The following is a 24,816-nucleotide window of genomic DNA, read 5'->3' on the forward strand; positions in this document are numbered from 1 at the left end:
TAGGCGTAGTGAGCCAACAGGAGACCCAGTGGCCAGCCAGGATGAGTCTCAAGGACCCTTCTGGTTGGTCCTGAGGCTAAGCACACATCCTCAGGACCAGGCCACTTGAACCGAGCACACCCAGACACAAAGCGCGGTGTGGGGTGGGGAGGGTGGGGGCGGATCCTGACAGGAACAGGCACCCTGTGAGCAGGCCAGAAACCTCTTTCCCACTCACCTGTGGATGTCAGTAGGGAAGTGGCTGCCTTTCAGCCTCTGCTCTCTCTATCTCTGTCTCCGCCTGGCTTGTGACATCTCCTAATTGTACCGCTGAGAGAGACCACAAGAAACTGAGCAGGATGTGGAGGCTAGAGGAGATCGGGGAATAGCTGCCGTGGTGGTATTTGTGTCCTCTGGGCAGAGATTAGAAGGTCGCCACCTGGGTGGTGTCCAAGGGCTGCAGTCCGATGGGGGAACTGGTCATGATCACCTGGGCCTCTCTTTTGTCTAGTCCAGTTGCTCAACTTGGGATGGGGAGAGGTGGAAATGAAGTCTGGAATGCCAAGGGTGTGGACCCTGGCCACGGGGAAGCCTGTGCTCAGACAGTAGCCCCTCCAGCTCCTGCTCCTTGGGCTGTGCCTTTCTTTCCAGAAATCGCACGAAACAGACTTGGTGGGAAGAGTCCACATATTCTCGCGAAGCGCCTCTCCTGGGTCTCGAGATCAGAATCCAGTCCCATTACTGTTAGCTTTTCAGCCTTCATTCACCTGCCACACACCCACAAACTCACTCTACCTACATGAATCCCACTTCCACCTAGGATCCACAGCCTGCCACTCAGCCAGGGGAAGCACCTGCCATTTCCAGTGAATCAGGACCTCCTCTTTATGGATTTTCAGTCTTTTTGTCCACAGTCTCCCATGTCCCATTGCATATGTGTGAACTCAGGAAACCAGGTTGGAAAATCCTGTACTCCCGAAAATCAAAGGTGTGTTGCTGTCAGGATATGTATGCCCAGTAGCCCCAGATATGGCTGCCGACTGGGTTCTATGGCTCCTGGCACCGTCCTTAGTGTGGGGCTTGTGGTCCTTTGAGTGCGTACACTCCATCTACGTTTCTCCTCCCACCACTCTTAATGGGCCACCATCAGTTATCTCTGTCTGGACCTGACTATTGTAGAACCTGCCAGCAGAGCCACTTGTCTCTGGGTCTCAATCTCAGGCCAACCTTGGTCCGGTCCTGTGCCATCGAAAGGCTCTGTTGCTTGAAGTCACAGACGGTTACTTATGGGCCTCTGCAGACTTCATTCCAGATCAACTCAGAGGTCTGGGTGAGGGCAGTAGGCCAGGATGCTGTCAGCCAGGTGGGGTCAAGGCTTATTTACCATCACCATGCAGACAGCCTCCTGAAGGGGTTAGGGAAGCTTCTAAAGGGGTAGGATCAGAGGTAGTGAGCCAACAGGAAAACCAGGAGCCAGCCTGGACAATTTGCAAGGACTTTTCTGGTTGGTCTCTGAGGATGGCCTCTGGAAGCGGTGGGTGGAGCTTCCAAAAGTGGGGGGGGGGTCAGAGGTAGTGAGTCAACAGGAGATCCACTGGTCAGCCTCAAAGATTTTCAGGGATATTTCTGCTTGGTCTCTGAGGCTTAGCTCCCGCTTCTAGAAGAGGCCAATTGAAGTCTGCATGCCCAGAGACAAAGTTCCGTTGACAGGATCCAGTGATGTCGAGAGGTTCACGGAACTGTGTCAATAGTGCAGACAACTCTTTTGCATGTAGTTGTGGATATCAGTAGGCAAGCGGTCCCCACTCAACCTCTATTCTATTTCTTTCTCTGTCTGTTGTTGATATCTCTTAATTGTACCCTTGTGAGAGTTCACAAAAAGTAGAACAGGAAAGGGAGCCTAGAGGTGGCAGGGGGAATGGCTGTGGCAGTTTTGGGTGCCTGTGGTGCCCTTCGTCCTTTTTTCATCTAGTGCACTGGATCCACTTCGGATGGAACAAGGAAAGGCAAAAGCCCAAGACACCAGGAGCAGACTCTGGCCAGTTTGAACCTGAGCTCAGGCAGCAGCTCCTCCAGCTCCTACTCCTTCTGCTAAGCTTTTCTTTCCAGATACCCCTCCAAATGAACTAGGCAGAAATCGTTCACATATACCCACTAGAGGCCTTGCCTGTTTCTCAAGTTCAGAATCTGGTCTCCATCCTTTCAACTTCTCAGCCCGCATCTGGCACACATCCAGTATACAACCGTTTATAGATGAATCCTACTTCCACCTAGGACCCACAGCATGCCACTATTCCAGTAGTTTTTCTGAGTCATAGTGACTATATAGGACAGAGTAGAACTGCCCCATAGAGTTTCCAAGGAGCTCCTGGTGGATTCGGACTGCTGGCCTTTTGGCTAGCAGCTGTAGCTCTTAACCACTACACCACCAAGGTTTCCCATCCAGGAGTAGAACCTGCTATGTTCACTGAACTACCAAGTCATTTTTTTTTTTTGCCATCTTGCCCACAGCCTCCTGTGGCCCACCGCATATCTGTGAGCTCTTGGAAGCCAGAGCAGGAAATCCTGTGTCACTGGAGATCTAAGAAATGTTGGTATCAGGATATGAATGGCAAGTGTCATGTGCAGGAAAAAGCCTTGAGTCCAAGGTGGCTCTCTATGGGGCTCTGTGCCTCCCGAAACCGCCACAGGTCTCTGGGTCCCTTTCTTAGGCCTACCTTGGCTGGATCCTGTGCCATGCAAATACTCCATTGCTTGAAGTCCCAGATGATCACACATGGATATCTGTGGATTTCATTCCAGATCAACTCAGGGTGAGGGCAGGCAGGCCAGGATGCTGTCGGCTGGGTGAGGTCAAGGCTTATTTATCATCACCGTGGAGACAGCCTCAGGTAGCCTTGGGCAGAGCTTCTGAAGGGGTGGAGTCAGAGGTAGTGAGCCAACAGGAGATCCACTGGTCTGCCTGGATGATTCCCAAGGACATTTTCTTTTAATTAATTAATTTATTTATTGTGCTTTAAGCGAAAGTTTACAAATCAAGTCAGTCTCTCATACAAAAAGTTATAAACACCTTGCTATGTACTCACGGCACTGGGTTCTGGTTATGTACTCCTAGCTATTCTCCTCCTATGAGACAGCACATTCCTCTTCTCTACCTGTATTCCCTGTGTCCATTCAACTAGCTGCTCTCCCTCTCTTCTTTCTCATCTTGCCTCCAGACGGGAGTTGCCCACATAGTCTCATGTATCTATTCGAGCCAAGAAACTCACTCCTCACCAGTATCATTATCTATCTTATAGTCCAGTCCAATCCCTGTTTGGAGAGTTGGCTTCTGGAATAGTTTCAATCTTGGGCTAACAAAGGGTCCAGGGACCATGATCTCCAGGGTTCCTCTAGTCTCAGTCAAACCATAAACCTGGTCTTTTTATAAGAATTTGAGATCTGCATCCCACTGTTCTTCTGCTCCATCAGGGATTCACCATTGTGTTCACTGTCAGGACAGTGATTGGTGGTAGCCAGGCACCATCTAGTTCTTCCAGTCTCAGGTTGATGGAGTCTCTGGTTTATGTGGCCATTTCTGTCTCTTGGCCTCATCTTTACCATATGTCTTTGATGTTCTTCATTCTTCTTTGCTCCAGGTGGGTTGAGACTAATTGATGCATCTTAGATGGCTGTTTTCCATTGTTTAAGACCCCAGATGCCTCTCATCAAAGTGGGATGCAGAACCTTTTCTTAATATATTTTGTTATGCCAGTTGACCTAGATATCCCATGAAACCATGGTTCCCAGGCCCCCATCCCCACTACTCTGGCCTTCAAAGCATTTGGTTGTATTCAGGAAACTTCTTTGCTTTTGGTTTAGCCCAAGGGTGTTTCTGATTGGCCTCTGAGGCTTAGCACCCACTTCTAGCTGAGGCCACTTGAATTCTCTACACTCAGAGAGAAACTTCTGCTGAGGGGAACCCTGAATGTCAAGAGGCTTATGGTATAGTGTCAGAAGTCCGGGTGCCTTATGTACATCAGTAGGCAAGTGGTCCCCACTTATCCTCTATTCTTTTTCTCTCTCTGTCTGTTGTGTGACATCTCTTAATTGTAATTCTGAATTACATACCAAAAAGCACAGCAAGACAGGGAGCCTGGAGGTGGAAGCGAGAATGGCTGTGGCAGTATTGGTTGCCCATCAGCAGAGAATAGAAAGTTACCTTTCTGATTGATACCCAAGGGTTGGAATCTGATGGTGGAAATGGGAGTGGTCTCCTAGTTCCCTTTTTTTTTTTTTTAATCTAGTGCAGTGTTTCAACTTTGGATGGAACAAGTCAATGTGGAAACCAGGACGCCAGGTGCAGACTCTGGCCAGGTGGAGCCTGTGCTCAGACAGAACCCCCCCCCCCCCCAGCTCCTGCTCCTTCTGCTGAGCCTTTCTTCTCAGAAACCACTTCAAATGAACTAGGCAGAAACGGTTCTCATATACCACTGAGAGGCCTTTCCTGGGTCTCAAAATCAGAATCTATTCTCCTTTTTTTCGGCTTCTCAGCTGGATCCTGGCATGCACCCACAAACCAACGCTTCCTAGATGAATCCTACTTCCACATATAGCCCAGAGTGTGCCACTGAGCCACGGGTAGAACCTGCCATATCCAGTGAACCACCAACTTGTCTTTTTTTTGCCTTCCTCTTTTCCACAGATTCCCACTGCATATCTGTGAGCTCCTGGAAACCAGGGTGGAAAATCCTGTATCAGCGAAGATTTAAGGAGTATTGCTGTTGGAATATGGATGGCCAGAGTCACTTGTGCAGAAAAAATCCTTGAGTCTTGGGTCACTGCCTATGGGGCTCTGTGGCCTGGGGCTTGTAATTCTGCAAATGTGTACACTCCAGCTGCATTCCTCCTCCCTCCCCTCTGTCTGCCTCCACCTGTTATCTGTGTCAGGACCTGACCATTGTAGAAGTGGCCAGCAGATCCACAGGTCTAAGGGTCCCATTTTCAAGTTGATCTTGTGCCATGGAAAGGCTCCATTGAAGTCCCAGAGTATTACATGCGAGTCTCTGCAGACTTCATTCCAGATCACCTCAGAGGCCTGGGTGAAGGCAGGAAGGCCAGGGTGCTGTAGGCTGGGCTTAACGAAGACTTGTTTGCCATCACCATGGAGACAACCTCCAGAACCAGTGGTTGGACAACTTGCCTACTGACTGGTCATGTGGCCGTAACAGTTATATAGAACAACCTTCTCCCACCACCCATTCTGTACTCCCTTTGCCCTTAGCAAGCACCTCAGCTGGTCATGGTTGTTTGCCTGCTAGGTTGACCCAAACCTTCATTCTCGAATGGTCTGGGCAATAAGTAGTCATGCTGGAATTAGGTTGCTATAGTTTTCCATTGACATTAACCACAGGACATGATAGTACTAATTGATGCCCTAAGGGATCTCCTGCATTCCACAATACTCTTCTTTACCTCCATTTTGTAATATCAATTACATTTCCTCTTGGTAATCAAGATCAATCACAGCAGCCAGTATGGTAACTCTTTTTTCGCCTGTTGATCCAGAGGCATAAGAAGCCCAAAGTGGCCAGGTGGCATTCTTAGCTTTCTGTTCAATGGAATCAGTGATTTGTCTCCAGGTGGGAGAATTCCTTCCTTTGGAAATAAGACCTGTAGACCTGCAGAGCCTAACATCGTGGGGACAGGAAGCGAAAATACTGTGAGTGGGTCTAGGTGTAATAGTGAGTTGCACCACTCCCATTCCCACCTCTTGATTCCTTGACCCATGATTCCTGGCTATGAGAGAAACAGCACCATGTACTGGATGCTGGTTTAGAGCATATACAGCCTTATGAAAAATATTGCCCCAATCCTGCAAGGTATTCCCACCTTGCTGGCATTGTAATTGTGCTTTAGAAGGCCTTTCCATTGTTCTATAAAGCCAGCTGCTTCAGGATGATAGGGAACATGGTGAGACCAGTGAATTTCATGAGCATGGGCCCATTGCTATACTTCATTTGCTGTGAAGTGAGTCCCTTGATCCCAGGTGATGCTGTGTGGGATACCATGACAGTAGATAAGGCATTCTGTGAGTTCATGAATGGTAGTTTTGGCTGAAGCATTGCTTACAGGGAAGGCAAACCCATACCAAGAGTGTCTATTCCAGTAAGAACAAAACATTGCCCTTTCCATGATGGAAGTGGTCCAATGTAATCAACTTGCACCAGATTGCTGGCTGATCACCTCGATGGATGGTGCCATAGTGGGGACTCAGTGTTGGTCTCTGCTGCTGGCAGTTGGGCACTCAGCAGTGGCTGTAACCAAGTCAGCCTTGGTGAGTACAAGTCCATGTTGCTGGGCTCATTTATAATCTCCATCCCTGCCACCATGGCCACTTTGTTCATGAGCCCATTGGACAATGACAGGAGTAGCTGGGGAAAGAGAATGCCTGGTTTCCACAGAACTCATCATCTTACCCACTTGATTGTTAAAATCATCCTCTGCTGAGGTCACCCTTTGGTGAGTATTCACACGACACACAAGTATCTTCACTTCTTTGGCCCATTTAGAGAGGTCTTTTTTTTTTATCCACATACCTCTTCCTGATACCTCTTTGTCTCCAATTTTTCAATCATGTTCCTTCCAAGTCTCTGACCATCCAGCCAAACCATTGGTTACAGCCCATGAATCAGTATACAATTGCATATCTGACCATTTCTCCTTCCAAGCAAAGTGAACACCTAGGTGAATTGCTCAAAGTTCTACTCATTGGGAGGATTTCCCTTCTCCACTGCCCTTCAGGGAGACCTCAGAAAGGGGCTGTAGTGCTGCTGCTGTCCGCTTTTGAGTGGTGCCTGAGTGTTGCACAGAACCATCTGTAAACCAGGCACGAGTTTTCTTTTGTTAAGTGAACAGATCATAAGGAACTACCCACGAGGGCATAGATGCAGACTGAGAGATGAAGGGTAATGTGACAGAAGTAGAGACCATAAGCATTTGGGCCTCTTCCTCATGCAACTTTCTTGTGCCTTCCGGTCCAACTTGGGCGTGATCTCGTATATACCTCTTGCATTTAATGATAGAGTGCTGCTGTGCACTTCTAACTTTATGGCTCTGTGGTTCAGACAACACCCAGTTCATGACGGGCAGCTTAGACTGCATGGTGACTTGGTGTCCCATGGTTAAACATTCAGTCTCTGGTAAGGCTCAGTAACAAGCCAAGAGCTGTTTAAGATGGCAGGGCTTTGCTCTAAAATCCTAAGGGTCTGCACTGTGATTCACAAATAGGGGCCTGCAAAAGACTCCAAACAGCATCTCTCTTTGCTACTGGCACTTCAAGCACCATTGGATCAGCCAGATCATATGGCCTAGGTGGCAGTGTAGCTTGCACTGAAGCTTGAGCCTGTTGCAGAACCTTCTCTTGATCTAGGCTCCCCTCAAAACTGGTACCTTTTTGAGTCAATAAATAGGCCAGAGTAGCACACCCAAATTAGGAATATGTTGCCTCCAAAATCCAAAGAGGCATACTAGGCATTGTGCTTCCTTTTTAGTTGTGGTAGGGGCCAGATACAATAATGTATCCTTCACTTTAGAAGGAATATCTCGACATTCCCCACACCATTGGATCCCTAGAAAATTCACTGAGTTGGAAGGTGCTTGAGATTTTGTTGTATTAATTTCCCACCCTCTAACACATGAATGTTTTTCCAATAAGTCCAGTGTCATTGACACTTCTTCCTTACTAGGTTGAATCACCGTAATGTCATTAATGTGGCGTCTTGTAGAAGGGAAAGGTGATCAAGATCCCTGTGGACTACATTATGACATAGGGCTGCAGAGTTGATGTAACTCTGAGGTAGGCAACTGAGGATATATTGCTGGCCTTGCCAGCTGAAGACAAACTGCTTCTGATGGCCCTTTGAAACAGGTATGGAGAAGAAGGCATTAACCAGATCAATAGCTGTATACCAGGTACCAGGAGATGTATTAATTTTCTTAAGCAATGAAACTTCGTCTGGGACAGCAAATGCAATTGAAGTCACCACCTGGTTAAGTTTTCAATAATATACTGTCATTCTCCAAGATCCACCTGTTTTTTGCTCAGGCAAAATAGGTAAGTTGAATGGGGATGTGATGGAAATCACCACCTCTGCATCCTTCAAGTCTTTGATGGTGGAAGTAATCTCTGCAATCCCTCCAGGAATGCAGTATTGCTTTTGGTTTACTATTTTCCTAGGTGGGGCAGTGCTAAAGGCTTCCGCTTGGCTTTTCCTACCATAATAGCACTTACTCCATTTGTCAGGGATCCAGTGTGGGAGTTCCACCATTTGCTGCATATATCTATTCCAATTATGCATTCTTGATCTGGGTAAACCACTACAGGATGGGTTAGGGGACCCGCTAAACCTATTGTGAGATGGACGTGGGCTAAGACTCTGATAACAACCTGATCTCCATACACCCCAACTCTGACTGCTGGGCCACAGTGATGTTTTGGGTCTCCTTAATTAGTGTCAGCTCAGCGCCAGTATCCAGTAATCCTCAAAAATTCTGATTATTTCCTTTTCACCAATGAACTATCACTCTCGTCATAGGCCACAGATCCTATAGGGAAGCTGAGAGAAACATTACCAGTATAAATTTTTGGCAGTAAGAGGGTTTGTTTTTCAAGGGGACCCAGCCTCCCTAACAATCAAGGGGTTGTGGGTCTTTAAACTCCGTCAAGTCTGGAATTTGATTGAGGGTTCCTGTGATGGTTTCCATTGTGTGTCCACTTGGCTGGGCTATGATTCTCAGTATTATGGAAGGCATATAATATTTTGATCACTTCCCTGTTGGGATATGTGATCACTGCCATGATAAGTTCTGCTGTGAGTGGCCGATTAGTTGAAAGGGAGTTTCTTTGGGCATGTGGTCTGCATCAAGTGTGGGTGGATGTTCTGGCAGGGCTCAGGGGCTTTGCTCATTCTGGATCCTGTGGTGGCTCCTGTCCTTTTGACTTCCAGTTCTTGGGACTTGAGCTAGCAGCTTACCTGTCACCTTACCTGCTGATCTTGGGATTCATCGATATTCACAGCCTGTGAGCAATAGCCCTGCTCTCTGACCTGCTGATCTTGGGTTCACCAGCCCCTTCAGCTATGTGAATCAGTAGAACTCTCTATCCTGACCCACAGTCTTGGAACATTACAGCCTCTATAACTGCATGAGCCATTTCCTTGATATAAACATCTCTCTTAATGTATATTTATACATTTACTGGTTTTGCTTCTCTAGAGAACCCAGCCTAAGACAGGCCCTGACTCTATTCTGGCTGGCAATTTAACTTATATTGCTATTCACTTGACCTAGAATTCTTCCACTTGGCAGATCAAGCAAATATTTAGTAGATTTCCTATCATTGTCACTACTAGGGACACCATGACTAAGTAGCCAATGCCGTAAGTCTATATATGAGTCAGGCTATTCTGATTTCTGCTTGGATTCTGCTGTCCATTATGGTAACTACACCTACCTTATCTTTTTTGACTGAGTGCCACCACATGGCCCCTACCACCATAGGGTCCAATCAGCCCCAATGAAGTTAGGAGTCTTAATTGAGTTAGGGCAGTTCCCACTGTCAAATCTGACTTACATAAAATAGCAACCACAGCAGTCTTCAAGGATACGGAGGCCTCCTTCACAAATTTGTTGTTCACCACTGTTGTAAAGGGTGTGTCCTCTAGGCACTTCAAGTCCTGTGGTTTGTAGGTCTAACCTGATAAATCCACTCTAACATGACAATTTCCCTAAGCCTTTGGATTCCATCTTCTACAGTATACCAGGGCAGGTCTGGTACTTCAACTTGATTTAGTGTAGGCCACCACGTAATACATGCTTCAGTGACCCAAACAAGTAAGCCATTAGATCTTTCCTAAACTCTCATACTGAAACACTGAATGAAGGATTTGTGCTTAATGGGTCCATATCAAGAAACTCAGAACTATCTTTATGTTCTTTGCACCATTATCCTACACCCTTAATAGCCATTCCCACACATATTCCCCAGGTATCTGTACATGTTAGAAAAGTTGAGCAATTCTTTTTGGAGTGTATTGTGCCTCCTTCTGGATCATGCTTTGTACTTCACCTTTTTGGATTCTCTGAGAAGTAATCTAGTTATAGGTCTAGAAGCCAAAATGGTGGTGGGGATGTGTTTTGAGAACATTCAACATTGTCTTGTAAGATAGCTGCCTCAGAAGATGCCCAGGCAATGACTTAGACAAAAGTTCTTCAGACACAGCTGGGTTCATCTCATCAGATGGGTGTGGCAGTTCTAATGATTTTACTGGAGAGTGTACCTTAGTAGACAATGATGGAGTAGTCTCTTCAGATGGAAGTGGGTGGACTGGTTCTGTTGGCAGGAATGATTCAAAGGATTTTAGGAGCTCAGTGTCCCCAGCTTCCGGATTACTAGCCCATATACCCCCATAAAAATTTCAAGATCCCATTTCTCTCCAATCAATGCCCTCACTTTAACTTCAGACAAAAAAAGGGGTTGAGAATTGAGTTGGCATTGTAATTTCAGGCATTCTTGTAAGACTCTGGCTTTAGTTTTTGGCAATATCACCTCTGTTACCAGAAGAAATAAGGCTTTCTTTCAAGGCATATTTAGGAACTTTGAGGTTGTTTATCCAGTGCTTGAGCTTTGACTCTGAAGCCCTGAACTCATCTTTTTCTTTAACCACTTTGTTAAAATAGCAAAAGCAGGACCAACCAACAAGCTTCCTTATACTTCTCATTATGACACAATCCTAGAAAGGTATCAAACATGTGGTCACCCAGAGCCTTGCCTCTCACCAATACCTGATCTATTGGTGGAGATATTTTGCATATTTGTATTGCAACCTCACTCCACGAATTAGCAGTTTTTTTTTTTTTTCTTTCTTTACTAATGGAAGCAGAGTCATCAACCTCATTAGGACTAACTAGACTTCGGAGCCAATTTAGAAAGCTCATACTTAAAATTTGGTTTCTCTAGAACCACTCTTGGTATCAAATATCTTAGGCTGGGTTCTCTAGAGAAGCAAAACCAGTGCAGTAGATAAATGTACAGAGGTTTATATGAAGGAAATGGCTCATGCAGTTGTACTGGTTGGAAAGTCTCAAGGTTGTGGGTCAGGCTTGAGGCCTCTCCTAACTCACATAAGCCACAGGTGCTGGTGAATCCAAGATGAGAATGTCAGATAGTAGGCCTCTGATTCACAGGCTGTGGAGACCAACAAATCCCAAGATCAGTAGGTCAGAGGGCAAGTAAGCTACTAGCTATGGTTGCTAAAGTAGAGGATTAGTGAAGAAGAGGAAGATCCTCAATGAGATGGATTGACACAGTGGCTCAATCACAACAACAATCCTGAGGGTGGTGCAGAACTGGGACAGTGTTTCTTTCTGTTGTATATAAGGTCACTATGAGTTGGAAACCCTGGCAGCGTAGTGGCTAAGTGCTATGGCTGTTAACCAAAGAGTGGGCAGTTTGAATCCGCCAGGCGCTCCTTGGAAACTCTATGGGGCAGTTCTACTCTGTCCCATAGGGTTGCTATGAGTTGGAATCGACTCAACGGCAGTGAGTGTGGTTTCTATTTTTTTTGGTTTATGAGTCAGAGCTAACTTCATGACATCTAACAACAACAACAAGCGGCTAGCTCAAGTCCCAAGAACCAGAGGTCAAATGAACAGAAGCCAGCTGCAGGATCCAGAGCAAGCAAAAGCCCAAGAGCCTTGTCAGAAAGTCCACCTATACTGGATGTAAGCCACATCCCCAAGGAAACTCCCTTTCAACTAACTGACTGCTCACAACAGATCTCATCATTGAGGTGATCACATCATATCAGATCTCATTATGGAGGCGATTACGTAATTAAAAAGCCAAACTACATAGCAACTGCTAAACTACTGAGGATTATGGCCTGCCAAGTTGACGCACAACATTAGCCATCACACACTGATTCCTACATTGTGAGTTCTCTTCCACAATGAGTGTAATCATCTTGGACCTTGAGGAAGAGTCTGCCTAGGAGCCTGAACTGACCTTAGGCAGCTTGGGCTTTAGGACTTAGAGCTCCACTGACAGCTGCTACAAACATCATAAACATGCAGCAGCAAAGGTCGAAGTAGAAATCACATGAATGGGAGGAGAAGTGCAGCTGGAGACCAGGCTTTCATGTGGCCCCAGGCAGCAGAGCCTGCATGGTACCAGGAGCCAGAGCCTCACCCCAGTGAGAACTGGAGCTCAAATCTTCTTTCTCCACTCTGACACTGGGCATCCATGTATTGTGAGTTGCACTCCTCAGATGCTTGGCAACACACATTCTCAAGGCATCTAACACAGTCCTGGATACTTAGAACTCACAGATATCCGGTGGACCACAGGTAGATGTGGACCAACCATTGGCAATGGGGACACGTTGGAGGGAAACTTGACACAGAAGCCCCAGCTGCTGGCTGAGTTTCTTGGACCGTGCCTGCCTTGGGAAAGTTGGGAGGGTGGACTGATGGCTGGGCTGAGGAGATGAAAGGACAGAGACCCCATTCTGGCCTGAGGCCCAGGAGAGGGCGCTCATGGGTAAGTGAGGGCTTTTCCCTGCTAGCCTGCTGCGCAGAGCAGTCTGGTTACTAGTACTTAGGCAAAATATGCAACATTCATATGATCAGGGTTTCATGAGTAGAGGAGAAAAGAATGTGGGAATGAAAAACCATCAAGGAATAAGGGCTGAAAATTTTCCATGTCTGGTAAAGGCATAAAGATGCAGATTTAAGAAGGAAGCAAATTCTAAATGGGATAAACACAAAAACATTCTGACATATAATCAAATTTCTAAAAACTGAAATAAATATATACATATATATATATCCTGAAAGAGTCTATACAACAATAACGTATTACTAGTAGGAGAATACCAACTTGAAAGTTAGCAAATTTCTCACCGAAATCATGGCAGCCAGCAGAAAGTAGCACAGTACATTTCAAGTGCTGAAAGAAAACAACTGTCAGTTATGAATTCTATATCTGGCAAAAATAAAGACATTCTCAGACGAAGAACAAAGAAATTATCACTAGCAGACCTCCTGTGGAGTTTACATTATGTTTACCCAAAATAATTTGGTGTTTGGCATAAGTTGCTGAAACCCCCAACCCAGTGCCGTCGAGTCGAGAGAGGTAACTAAAAGCCTTTGGCATTTCCTGAACAGTTTAGCTGTGTTTCCTACCTATAGGCCTCCAGACCACAACTGACAGTTTATGTTAATGCGGTGATTCATGTGAGGCTAGCCAGGCCAGAAAGGTTACCACATAAAATCAGTTGACCTCAGGAAAGGTAGGGTGATTCAATCAATCAGGACAACATAATTAGGCCCTAATAAAGGCTTTGGTAATGGAGGTTCCATGGGTTTCCTTGTAGTTGAAAGACATGGATGAACATGGTAGGGTAGCGCATGTCTTTTTGTGACATGGAGGCTCTGCATTGGAAACCTTCCCAGGCCTCACCCTGTGTGTCTCTTCATTTGCATCATTTTTGTTGTAATAAATACATAATTATAGCACTTTCTGTGAATTCTATAATTCATTCCAGCAAATCATTGAACTGAAGGAGCAGTGGTAGCCAGCACTCAGAAGTGAGGGGAGCTGGGAACCTCTGAGCTTACGGCTGATATCCTGAGGGAATAGAGGAAACCCCCAAATTTGTAGCCAGCTAGTTAAGTGAGGGAGTCCAGGAGAAAGGTCCTGAGCTTACAGCTGGTATTCTGAAACAGGATTTGAGAAACCCTGAAATTGTACCCAGTAGGTCAGAAATGAGTGAAGCTGGGAGCCCCTGAGCTTACAGCTTGTATTCTGAGGGGGTATAGAGAACCTGTAAATTTGTAGCCAGCATATCAGAAATAAGTAAGTCTAGGGGACCCACCGAGGTTTCAGCTGGTATCATAAAATGGTAGTTGGAAAATCACAAATTTTTAGCTAGCAGATCAGAAGTGAGGGGAGCTCTGAGGACTCTCAAGCTTGCAGGTAGCATCTGAGGTCTTGGGCCAACTTGGCAGTCTGGAGTATGGAGTCCTTTAACTAGTAAAACTGCATCTAACTCCGGATGGTTAGGGTCAGAGGAAGAAGTGCTGCATGGGAAACTGGTGTCAGAACAGAGGGGAACAGAATTGATGATAGAATGCTTTGATTTGATTGATCTTTACAATTTGGTGTCAAAGAAATGAGAAGAGTTGATTTAATTAATTTGTCCTTACATCTACCATTGAAAAATAGCTAAAGGAAGTTCTGCAACCAAAAAGGAAATGATAACAAAAGAAGGATTACAACTTTAGAAAGGAAAGAACAATGGAATGTGTAAAAATAGACTATCCTCTTCCTGAGTTTCTTAAATCATACTTGATGGTTGGAGCAAAAAAATATAGTATTGTTTGATATGGGGCTCAATACCAATACCTATAGAGGGAACATTTAAGACAATTATATTTTATCAATGCAAGGGCACTTGGTCCTGAGGGAAAGTCAATTTTCAATACTTCATTCAAGCGTTAAAATGATAACAGTAGATTCTGATAAGCCATATATGTATATCGTAAAGTCTAGAGCAACCACTAAGGAAGTTATATAAAGCAACATGCTCAAAAACACTGTATATATATAAAAAAGGAATTTTAATAAATGTTCAAGTAACCTAATAGGTGCTAAGAAAAAAAGAGAGGAACAAGAAACAAAGGAACCAACAACAACAAGGAAAATATGACAGTTTTAAGTCTTAATATATCAATAATTACAGTAATTGTAAATGCTCAAAATATACCAGTTAAAGACATAGATTGACAGAGTTGATAAAAAAAAGACTCAACTATATACTGTCCATTAAAAACTCACTTTAAGCATAAACTTCACTTCAAGTAGGTATAAAGTTAAAGGATGGATCAAATATATCAACCAAGAATTAATTAAAAAAAAAAGCCATATTAATGTTAGATAAAGTAGACTTTAGAACAAACAAAAAAATTGATAGGCACGAAGAGGGATATTATACAGTTATAAAAGAATGGAAGTGGAGAAGAGACATCCCAGTGCCATCAAGTCATAGCAGTCCTAAATGTGTGTAGACCAAAGAACACAGCTGCAAAAACATGAAGAAAAAGACTGAAAATCAGTGGAGGAAATACAGAGGAAATGAGTCATAGAATCAACCAACAGATGTGGTTTACCAATATCGGGGGATATTACTAGATATTGGAGCCATGAAAACGATCAGGAAATGCTGCAAATAATTTTATGTTCATAACTGTGAGACGTAGAAGAAATGAACTAATTTCTAGAAAACCACAAACTACTAAAACCTTACAGTTTTAGTCAACTTAAATGACGAATAACAATGTTACCCAATGTCCTCCAGAAAACAGAAGAGGATGGAATGTCTCCTAACTCACTAAATTTAGCCAGCATTACCTTAATCCCAAACCAGATGAAAACAGCACAGAAGCAGAAATGTGCAGACAAATATCTTTCAGGATTTTAAGGCAAAAATCTTCCCCAGAGTTTTAGTAAATTGAATCCAGCAAATTATAAAAACAACTATACATTACAACCAAGTTGGGTTTATTTCAAAAATTGAAGGCCCATTCAGTAGTTGGAAAATTGTTAATGTAATGCTCCATAACAACAGGTTAAAGAGGAAAAGTAATATGATCAAATCAGTTGATGCAAAAAAGGCGTTTGACAGAATTCGACACCCACTGATGATAAATATTTCAACAGACTGGGAATAGAGGTCTGTAACCCACAAGCACAGGTCGTTATAATGACATATGCAAAGGCCTGGTGAAGGAAAACCAAAAGAGAAGAACATGCTCGGCTCTTCTCAAGCTGAAAGAACTGAAGAAATTCAAGCCTTGAGTTGCAATATTGAAAGATTCTATGTGGAAAATATTAAACGATTCAGGAAGCAACAAAAGAAGATGTAAGTTAAAGAAATGCAAATCAAAACTACAATGAGATTTCATCTCACTCCAACAAGGCTGGCATTAATCCAAAAAACACAAAATAATAAATGTTGGAGAGGCTGTGGAGAGATTGGAACACTTATACACTGCTGGTGGGAATGTAAAATGGTACAGCCACTTTGGAAATTGATTTGGTGCTTCCCTAAAAAGCTAGAAATAGAAGTACCATACGATTCAGCAATCCCACTCCTTGGAATATATCCTAGAGAAATAAGAGTCTTTACATGAACAGATACATGCACACCCGTGTTTATTGCAGCACTGTTTACAATAGCAAAAAGATGGAAGCAACCAAGGTGCCCGTCAATGGATGAATGGATAAATAAATTATGGTATATTCACACAATGGAATACTATGCATTGATAAAGAACAGCAATGAATCTGTGAAACGTTTCATAACATGCAAGAACCTGGAAGGCATTATGCGGAGTGAAATTAGTCAGTTGCAAAAGGACAAATATTGTATAAGACCACTATTATAAGAACTTGGGAAACAGCTTAAACTGAGAAGAAAACACTCTTTTGTGGTTACGAGAGTGGGGAGGGAGGGAGGGTGGGTATTCACTAATTAGATAGCAGATGAGAACTACTTTAGGTGAAGGGAAAGACAACACACAATACAGGGGAGGTCAGCACAATTGGACTAAACCAAAAGCAAAGAAGTTCCTGAATAAACTGAAAGCTTCAAAGGCCAGCGTAGCAGGGGTATGGGTGTGGGGACCATGGCTTCAGGGGACATCTAAGTCAATTGGCATAATAAAATCTATTAAGAAAACATTCTGCATCCCACTTTGAAGAGTGTCATCTGGGGTCTTAAATGCTAGCAAGCGGCCATCTAAGATGCATCAATGAGTCTCAACCCACCTGGAGCAAAGGAGAATGAAGAACACCAAGGACACAAAGTAATTACAAGCCCAAGAGACAGAAAGGGCCATATGAACCAGAGACTACATCATCCTGAGACTAGAAGAACTAGATGGTGCCTGGCTACAACCAATGACTGCCCTGACCGGGAACAAAACTGAGAACCCCTGAGGGAGCAGAAGAGCAGTGGAATGCAGACCCCAAATTCTCATAAAAAGACCAGACTTAATGGTCTGAATGAGACTAGAAGGACCCCAGGAGTCATGGCCCCCAGACCTTCTGTTGGCCCAGGATAGGAACCATTCCCGAAGCCAACTCTTCAGGCATGAATTAGACTGGACAATGGTTTGGAGAGGGATGCTGGTGAGGAGTGAGCTTCTTGGATGAGGTGGACACTTAAGACTATGATGGTATCTCCTGCCTGTAGGGGAGACGAAATGGTAGAGGGGGTTAGAAGCTGGTGAAATGGGTAAGAAAAGAGAGAGTGGATGGAGGGAGGGAGGGAGCTGTCTCATTAGTGGGAGAGTAATTGGGAGTATGTAGCAAGGTGTATATAAGCTACTGTGGGAGAGACTGACTTGATTTGTAAACTTTTACTTAAAGCACAATAAAAATCATAAAAAGAAAAGATGTAAGGAATACACAGAGTCACTATACCAAAAAGAATTGGTCAATGTTCAGTCATTTCAGGAGGTACCATATGAGCAGAAACCAATGATACTGAAGGAGAAAGTCCAAGCTGCATTGGCGAAAAACAAGGCTCCAGGAATTGACGGAATACCAATTGAGGTGTTTCAACAAATGGACGGAGAGCTGGAAGTGCTCACTCTTCTATGCCAAGAAATTTGGAAGACAATTATCTGGCCAATCCACTGGAAGAGATGTATATTTACACCTATTCCCAAGGAAGGTGATCCCACCAAATTCAGAAATTATCGAATAATACTATTAATATCACATGCACGTAATATTTTGCTGAAGATCGTTCAAAAGCAGCTGCAGCATTATATCGACAAGGAACCGCCAGAAATTTAAGCCGGATTCAGCAGAGGACATGGAACCAAGGGTATCATTGCTGATGTGAGATGGATCCTGGCTGAAAGCAGAGAATACCAGAAGGATGTTTACCTGTGTTTCATTGACTATGCAAAGGCATTCGACTGTGTGGATCATAACAAATTATGGATAATATTGTGAAGAATGGGAATTCTAGAACACTTTGTTGTGCTCATGAGTAACCTGTACATAGATCAAGAGGCAATCATTCAAACAGAACAAAGGGATACTGCGTGGTTTAATCAGGAACGCTGTGCATCAGGGTTGTATCCTTTCACCAATGAAGACACAACCTTGCTTGCTGAAAGTGAAGAAGACTTGAAGCACTTACTGATGAAGATCGAAGACCACAGCCTTCGGTATGGGTTACACCTCAACATAAAAAAAAGAAAACAAAAGAAAAATCTTCACAACTGGACCAATAAGCAACATCATGATAAATGGGTAAAAGCTTGAAGCTGTTTCATTTTACTAGGATCCACAATCAATACCCACGGAAGCAGCAGTCAAGAAATCAAAAGATGTATTGCACTGGGGAAATCTGCTGCAAAAGACCTCCTTAAAGTGTTGAAAAGCAAAAATGTCACCTTGGAGACTAAGGTGTGCCTGACCCAAGACATGGTGTTCTCAATCACCCCCTATGCAAGTGAAAGCTGGACGATGACTAAGAAGACTGAAGAAGAATTGATGCCTTTGAATTGTGGTGTTGGAGAAGAATATTGCTTATACCATGGACTGCAAAAAGAATGAACAAATCTGTCTTGGAAGAAGCACAACCAGAATGCGCCTTAGAAGCAAGAATTGTGAGACTATGTCTCACATACTTTGGACATGTTGTCAGGAGGAATCGGTCCCTGGAGAAGAACATCATGCTTGGTAAAGTAGTGGGTCAGTGAAAAAAAGGAAGACCCTCAATGACATGGATTGACACAGTGACTGCAACGATGGGCTTAAGCATAACAACAATTGTGAGGGTGGTGCAGGACCGGGCAGTGTTTCCTTCTGCTGTACGTAGGATCCTGTGAGTCGGAACCAACTTGATGGCACCTAACAAAAACAACAACAACAACCCACAAGCATATGCAGTCAAATTGCTGTTTTACAGACACTTGAAATGATTCTCTTCTGTTTGGTCAAACCACTAATTTGAAACACATGAAGGTCATTTGCTTCATTTCACTTTCAATTTCTAGGGATTTCTTTTTTCCATTTTTACTTGTTTGTTTCATAATTGTATAAAACATTTTCATAGTTTCAATGACAGAACTATTAAGTAAAGATAACTTCAGAGAAATCTAGATTCTATTCTTCTCTCCTCCATCACTTTCCTTCCCTCACTTTATAGAGAAACATTTTTCTTGTCTTGAGTTTATCCTTTGGTTGTTTTTATCTTTTTTTTTTTTCTATTAAGCAAATACATAGTTTTGTTGTTAGGTGCAGTGGAGTCAGTTCCAACTCATAGTGGCTCTAAGTATGGCAGAAGAAACACTGCCCAGTCCTGCACCATCCTCATATTTGTTGCTATGCTTGAGCCCATCATTGGAGCTACTGCATCAACCTGTCTTTTAAGGGTCTTTCTCTTTTTTGCTGACCCTCTACTTTACCAGACATGGTGTCCTTCTCCAGGGACTGGTCCCTCCTGATGCCAAGTTTTGCTGATTTCTTTGAAAATATAACCAAAGTTTTTGTCTTTAAAGTTCTTTAAGAAAAAATTATAACAGCTATGTATGAAGGATCTACAGTAGCACTTCAAATTGTACTAAAGATGTCTGTACAACCTCATTCTTTGATTTTTTTGTGGTAAAATACATATAAAAAAATTTGCTCCTTCAACCATAGCCACATGTACAACTCAGTGACATTAATACGTTCAAAATACTGTGCACCCTTAACTAGTATTTGTTTTCAAAATTCACCTTCTCACCTCCCACTTGCCACTGGTAACCACTAATAAACTTTGGTCTCTAAGCATTTGCCTAATCTAAATATTTCATGTAAAAGAGATCATATAATATTTGTTCTTTTGTGTCTCACTTATTTCATTCTACATGTTTTCAAGGTTCATTCGTGTTGGAGCATGTATCAGACCTACATTTCCCTTTATAGCTAAATAGTATGTTTTGGGTGATGAGAAGGAGTCGTGACTATATGAAACTGCAATATTCTCTTGTCTCTCACATGAATTTGGGATTCAGGTACAAATTGTCCTGATGTTCATAATCCGGATTAGACAGAGGTTGACCACAGCGGCTGGGCCATGGGTTCTTATGGGACAAACACAGAACACAAGCATGGAGATGACCAAGGGGGGCTTAAAGTCCAGGGCTCCCACCTGGATAACTGAGGATCCTCCACATAGATCACATGTGGGGTGACAAAGACCAGCTCCTCAAGGGGAAAGCGGATGGGCCAGGCCTGGAGCTCATCCTCAGGAAGTGGGAGATTGGCTGTGACTGCACAGGGAGGATCTGAGGGACAGAAGGCACATTGAAAGGTCCTGAGGATATCACCTTCCCTCTCTCTCAGTCTTTGCTGTCTCACTTGGTCCAGGGGCTGTGTTCACTCTGAACAATCAGCGACAAAGTCCTTCAGGACACCTGGTATGTCTTGCTGAAGAGCTAATAGGAGAGAGAGTTAGGGAACCCTAAGAGTGGCAGGTCCTTTGTGCTGATGAGCAGAAGGAACCTATGGGTTGGGCTAGCTGATGCCACTAATTAAAAGACCATGAAGAGGAATAGAGAAGAGACAAACCTGAGGAGATTTCATCCTTCCATTTATAGCCCAAGATTCTGTGTAGGGCATCTCCATAAGGACACAGCAATGGTTTGCTCCTTAGACTCTGGTTGGCCTCATGAACAGTCCAGTATAAATCCTGAAGACTTATCAGCATGTGTAGACATTGTTACTAACTCTTCTTTATGCTCCTGAACTTGAGTTTCTTGGAAATTTCTTTTGAAATCACCTCATTTCTGTTCTTAATCTCTAGGTGAACCTCACATTCAAAGAATTCCCATTCTTATAGGAAACTCTGGATTTCCTGGTCATTCCAAGGTTTATTGACCTGGTCTAGAAGAGAGAGAGGAATGTGCATGATCTTTGGCATAAATCACAAACACAGTTGGGGGCTTCTCAGAGACTGCCCCTGTACAATTATAGGCCTTGAACATGATTGTCTTCAGTTATTGGGGAATGATAAAACTATAAGTGAGAAGTTCAACGTCTGAGTTCTCCTGGCAAAGTCATAATGTAATTTCAGAGAATTTGGACAGAGCTTTGATTGTACATTTGTGACAAGGTTTCTCTGGATGTGTGGCTCCAATCCCACCCCACCATGAACGCTAGTCATTGCCTTGAGGTCACGAGGGCTGTGTTGACAGAGGCAGAGAGCTCCTAGGAATGATGAGGAACAGGTCTCTCACCCGTGGAGCTGTCTCCATCTGAGGTCTGGGATATGTATATAAGACCTGTGAAAATTCCTGTGTTTGGGGAAGAGATTTTAGAGATAACAGAAAAATGAGAATGTAGTTACCTGAGTACTTTCCTGATTTCTGAGTTACTTTTACTTCTTTTACTTCCTGGGGATTTCTAGTAATTTCACTCTCAGTTGTCACTTTCTAAATAAAATATAAAATAAAGAGTAGTTTTATTATGAGGTAATCTGTTAATGACTTACCTGTGAACCAATGACAGAATTATCTAATTGTGATTAAAGATTGAAAAAAAGATTAAACATTCTCAACTCGTAAGAATTGATGTAGGGAAATATATCACATTTTAAAGTAATAGAGAATCTCAGTCTCAGAGTAATAACCAAAAAGTAGAATATTTCCTTCTGTCTCTTGCATTACAGGAAAATGCCAGGTGAAGTATATGAACCAATGGTTTTCAGGTGCAGGACCACATGCAAAATAGGACAGTGACTCAAAATGAGAAAGCCCATGAGATGAGTCCTACGAGGCCCCATCTCAGTGCCTGCAGAGTGTCTAGGATGTAGAACAAGGAGAGAGTGTCCAATAGAACCCAGGTAGGCCTTTAAGTTGAGGAAACAGGTGAAAATTTGGAGGCATAAAGGCTACTGGATTTCTCAGTAGGAAGTAGCTGAGAGGATAAAGCTGCACAGAGAGAGAGAGAGAGAAAGAGGATTCTGGAGGTCTGGAGAGAGGTTCCCTGCTCTGAGCACATACTGACATTCAAGTGGGAGGGGACTACAAAGCCCAGGAAAGAACCACCATAACGGAGTAGGCTCAAAAATCTCTGGGGCTTACTTAGGGCTGAGAAGAATTCTGGTTCCCAGTAAAATCTAAAGGGCTTCAAATGGGGTCCTCTGTAAATCAAATGTCTCTGTAAATCCATTGCTGTGGAGTTGATTCTGACTCATAGAGACCCAAGGAGTGGCTGGTGGATTTGACTTGCTCACCTTTTGGTTAGCAGCCTGAGCTCTTAACCACTGTACCTTAGTTGTAGACTCAAGTCTGTTCTGGACCCAGAAAACTAAGGTTCAAAACAATACACCCTCTTCTTACTTGCAGACATAGTTAAGTTCAAAAGACCAAGTGGTTATGCTGATTTGGTGTTATGGAAATTGAAGGATGACCTTATGAGATCACAAAATGGAGGAGGCCTACATCATTTTATAACTGACAAATTGTGTCATTACATAACTGCCATGTTACATCATTATATAACTGCCATGTTACATCATTACATAACTGCCAGATTACATAATTACATAACTGTCAAACCAGTAAGAATCACGGCCAAGCTGACACATAACTTTAACTACCAAAGCCAGCATTACTCTTGCCTCCTACCTCAGTGTTCGTTACTTTCAGACGTATGTCAATAATGTGCAAAATAGCATGATAGTAGATTCTTTATTACGTTGTAAATGTGAAGTGTTGAATAATGAGATATTTGATATGTAAGGAGAAGGTGTACTCAAAAGGATCAAACTCTGCAATATTCAGCATCACAATGGAAATTTACAGTACCGGACTCCTAAAATTTCCAGGCATGCAACAAAACAGACATATACAATCCACCACTGCAGAGAAATCCATCAATAGACCCAAAATGACACGAATGGTAGAATTAGTAAAGAAGGATTTTAAATATCTGTTATAAATAGACTGCCCAAGTTCAAGCATGCAGAGGAAGCATGAGTACTAGAAGATCATTAGACATGGAACTTATATAGAAACAAAATGGGATGGAAATATGGAAAATCAAAGAGAAGACACAATCCTATTAAAGTCAGGAATTTTTGAAGTATTATAGCATCAAGTAATTCAGAAGCTGGAGCCCTGGTGGTGCACTGCTTAAGAACTACAGCTGCTAACCTACAGCCGCAGGTCAAGTCCACCACTTGCTCCTTGGAAACCCTATGGGGCAGCTCTACTCTGTCCTATAGCGTTGCTATGAGTCAGAAGTGACTCAATGACAACGGATATCATTCAGAAGTTACACTGAACAGCAGTTACGGACTCAGGAACAATCGAGCTTGGTTTATTGTTCGTTAATTTTTTCTCTGTAAAATGAATTTGGTGATAATTCCTTCCATCAGGCTTGTTATGATATTTAAATGAGTTAATATTTGTAAAGAATACAGAAAAGTCTATGGCACACATTTTAATGGATGTAAAAATGCTTGTAAAATGAAATGAAAGAGAAATATTCCAGACACCCTTCCGTAAACACACAGGAAGTGGGGCCCTTCCAATTTACCTCCACATTTATTCCTAAATTTTCTCCACTGATTCCTTTCTCTGCAGCCACAAAGCCTAATCCAGGGTGGGCAGAGAGCTGGCACTTAGAGCTGTTGGTAGTCAGGTGAGTAAAGAGGGCCCTGAGTGTAGCGATGTGTCTGCTCCTCTCTGCTGGGTGCAGTCTTTGACCCACATGGGGGTCCAGCCAATTTTAAATACTTCTAATGTGATTAAGTCAGATCCAGGTAGTAGCTCTTTTAAATAACTAAAAATAAATCCATTTGGGACTTTCATTTTGTCTATAATATCCCTGTCACTACAGTATTCCTCACCCAGCACCTAGACAAGAGTTTGATTGAATTACTGGGACCAGTTTGTAGGGATTAATTTGGACAGTGATTTCAAGGGTCTCTGGACACCCCATTTCCAACCACAAAGAAAGTGGTTGGCATATTCCTACAAATGAGCCATCTCCTAATCCATAAACGTTGTCTTGAATTTGAGTAAATAGATCCAGCCATGTCCTTTGGGTATGGCTTGTAATATTTGTGACTTGGAGGGAGTGATTTGATGGAGGGTTAAGGAAGAGACCAAATTTCTTCAGTTGTGGGGAAACAGCAGATGACAGATGGCAGTGATGAGTGTGGCACCCACTATAAAAGGCTTAATTGAAAGATTAGATTTAGGAGTGGAGCAGAGAGGCAGAGCAGAACTTTTTCTTTTCAAGACAACAGATTTAAAATGTGTACTTTTACTGAAGGAGAGAAGCAGAGAGAGAGAATGTGATCAGGGTTAAATGAATAGCAGATGGTGAGGAAATAGAATGGTGATGTTGAGTATACAGGGTGATCAAAAATGTTGGGGATACATTGATTTGTTGGCTTCAAAATCTCAGAAGTAGTTTGCAATATTATTTGGAGCCCACTCAAAATAGCACTTGGATATTAGAATCATTCACCCCACTCTATACAGTCCTTCAGTTTTATGGTCTTTATCACATGTTGGAGTCTGAGAAAATATGGATGGACTTTCCCTTCTTACATCACCTCAATTCAACAAATATTGGCCCAGAAGTCATCATGATTCTTCTATGTCACCTAAAAAGATCATATTCTTTTCTTTTCCACAGAAAGACTTGATGCCACCATTTCTTGACCCCCAAATGGCTAGAGATCCCCTTAACTGGACTCTGGGAATCCCATTTCA

General features: G+C 43.2%; 1 pseudogene; it reads right to left on the bottom strand.

The window, feature by feature from the left end:
- Positions 1–22,438, bottom strand: part of LOC126067288 (vomeronasal type-2 receptor 26-like) — a 62,387-nt pseudogene extending 39,949 nt beyond the window's left edge.
- Positions 22,439–24,816: the final 2,378 nt, after the last annotated feature.

This window comes from Elephas maximus, chromosome 2 (genome assembly GCF_024166365.1).
Source record: "Elephas maximus indicus isolate mEleMax1 chromosome 2, mEleMax1 primary haplotype, whole genome shotgun sequence".
Taxonomy (NCBI): domain Eukaryota; kingdom Metazoa; phylum Chordata; class Mammalia; order Proboscidea; family Elephantidae; genus Elephas; species Elephas maximus.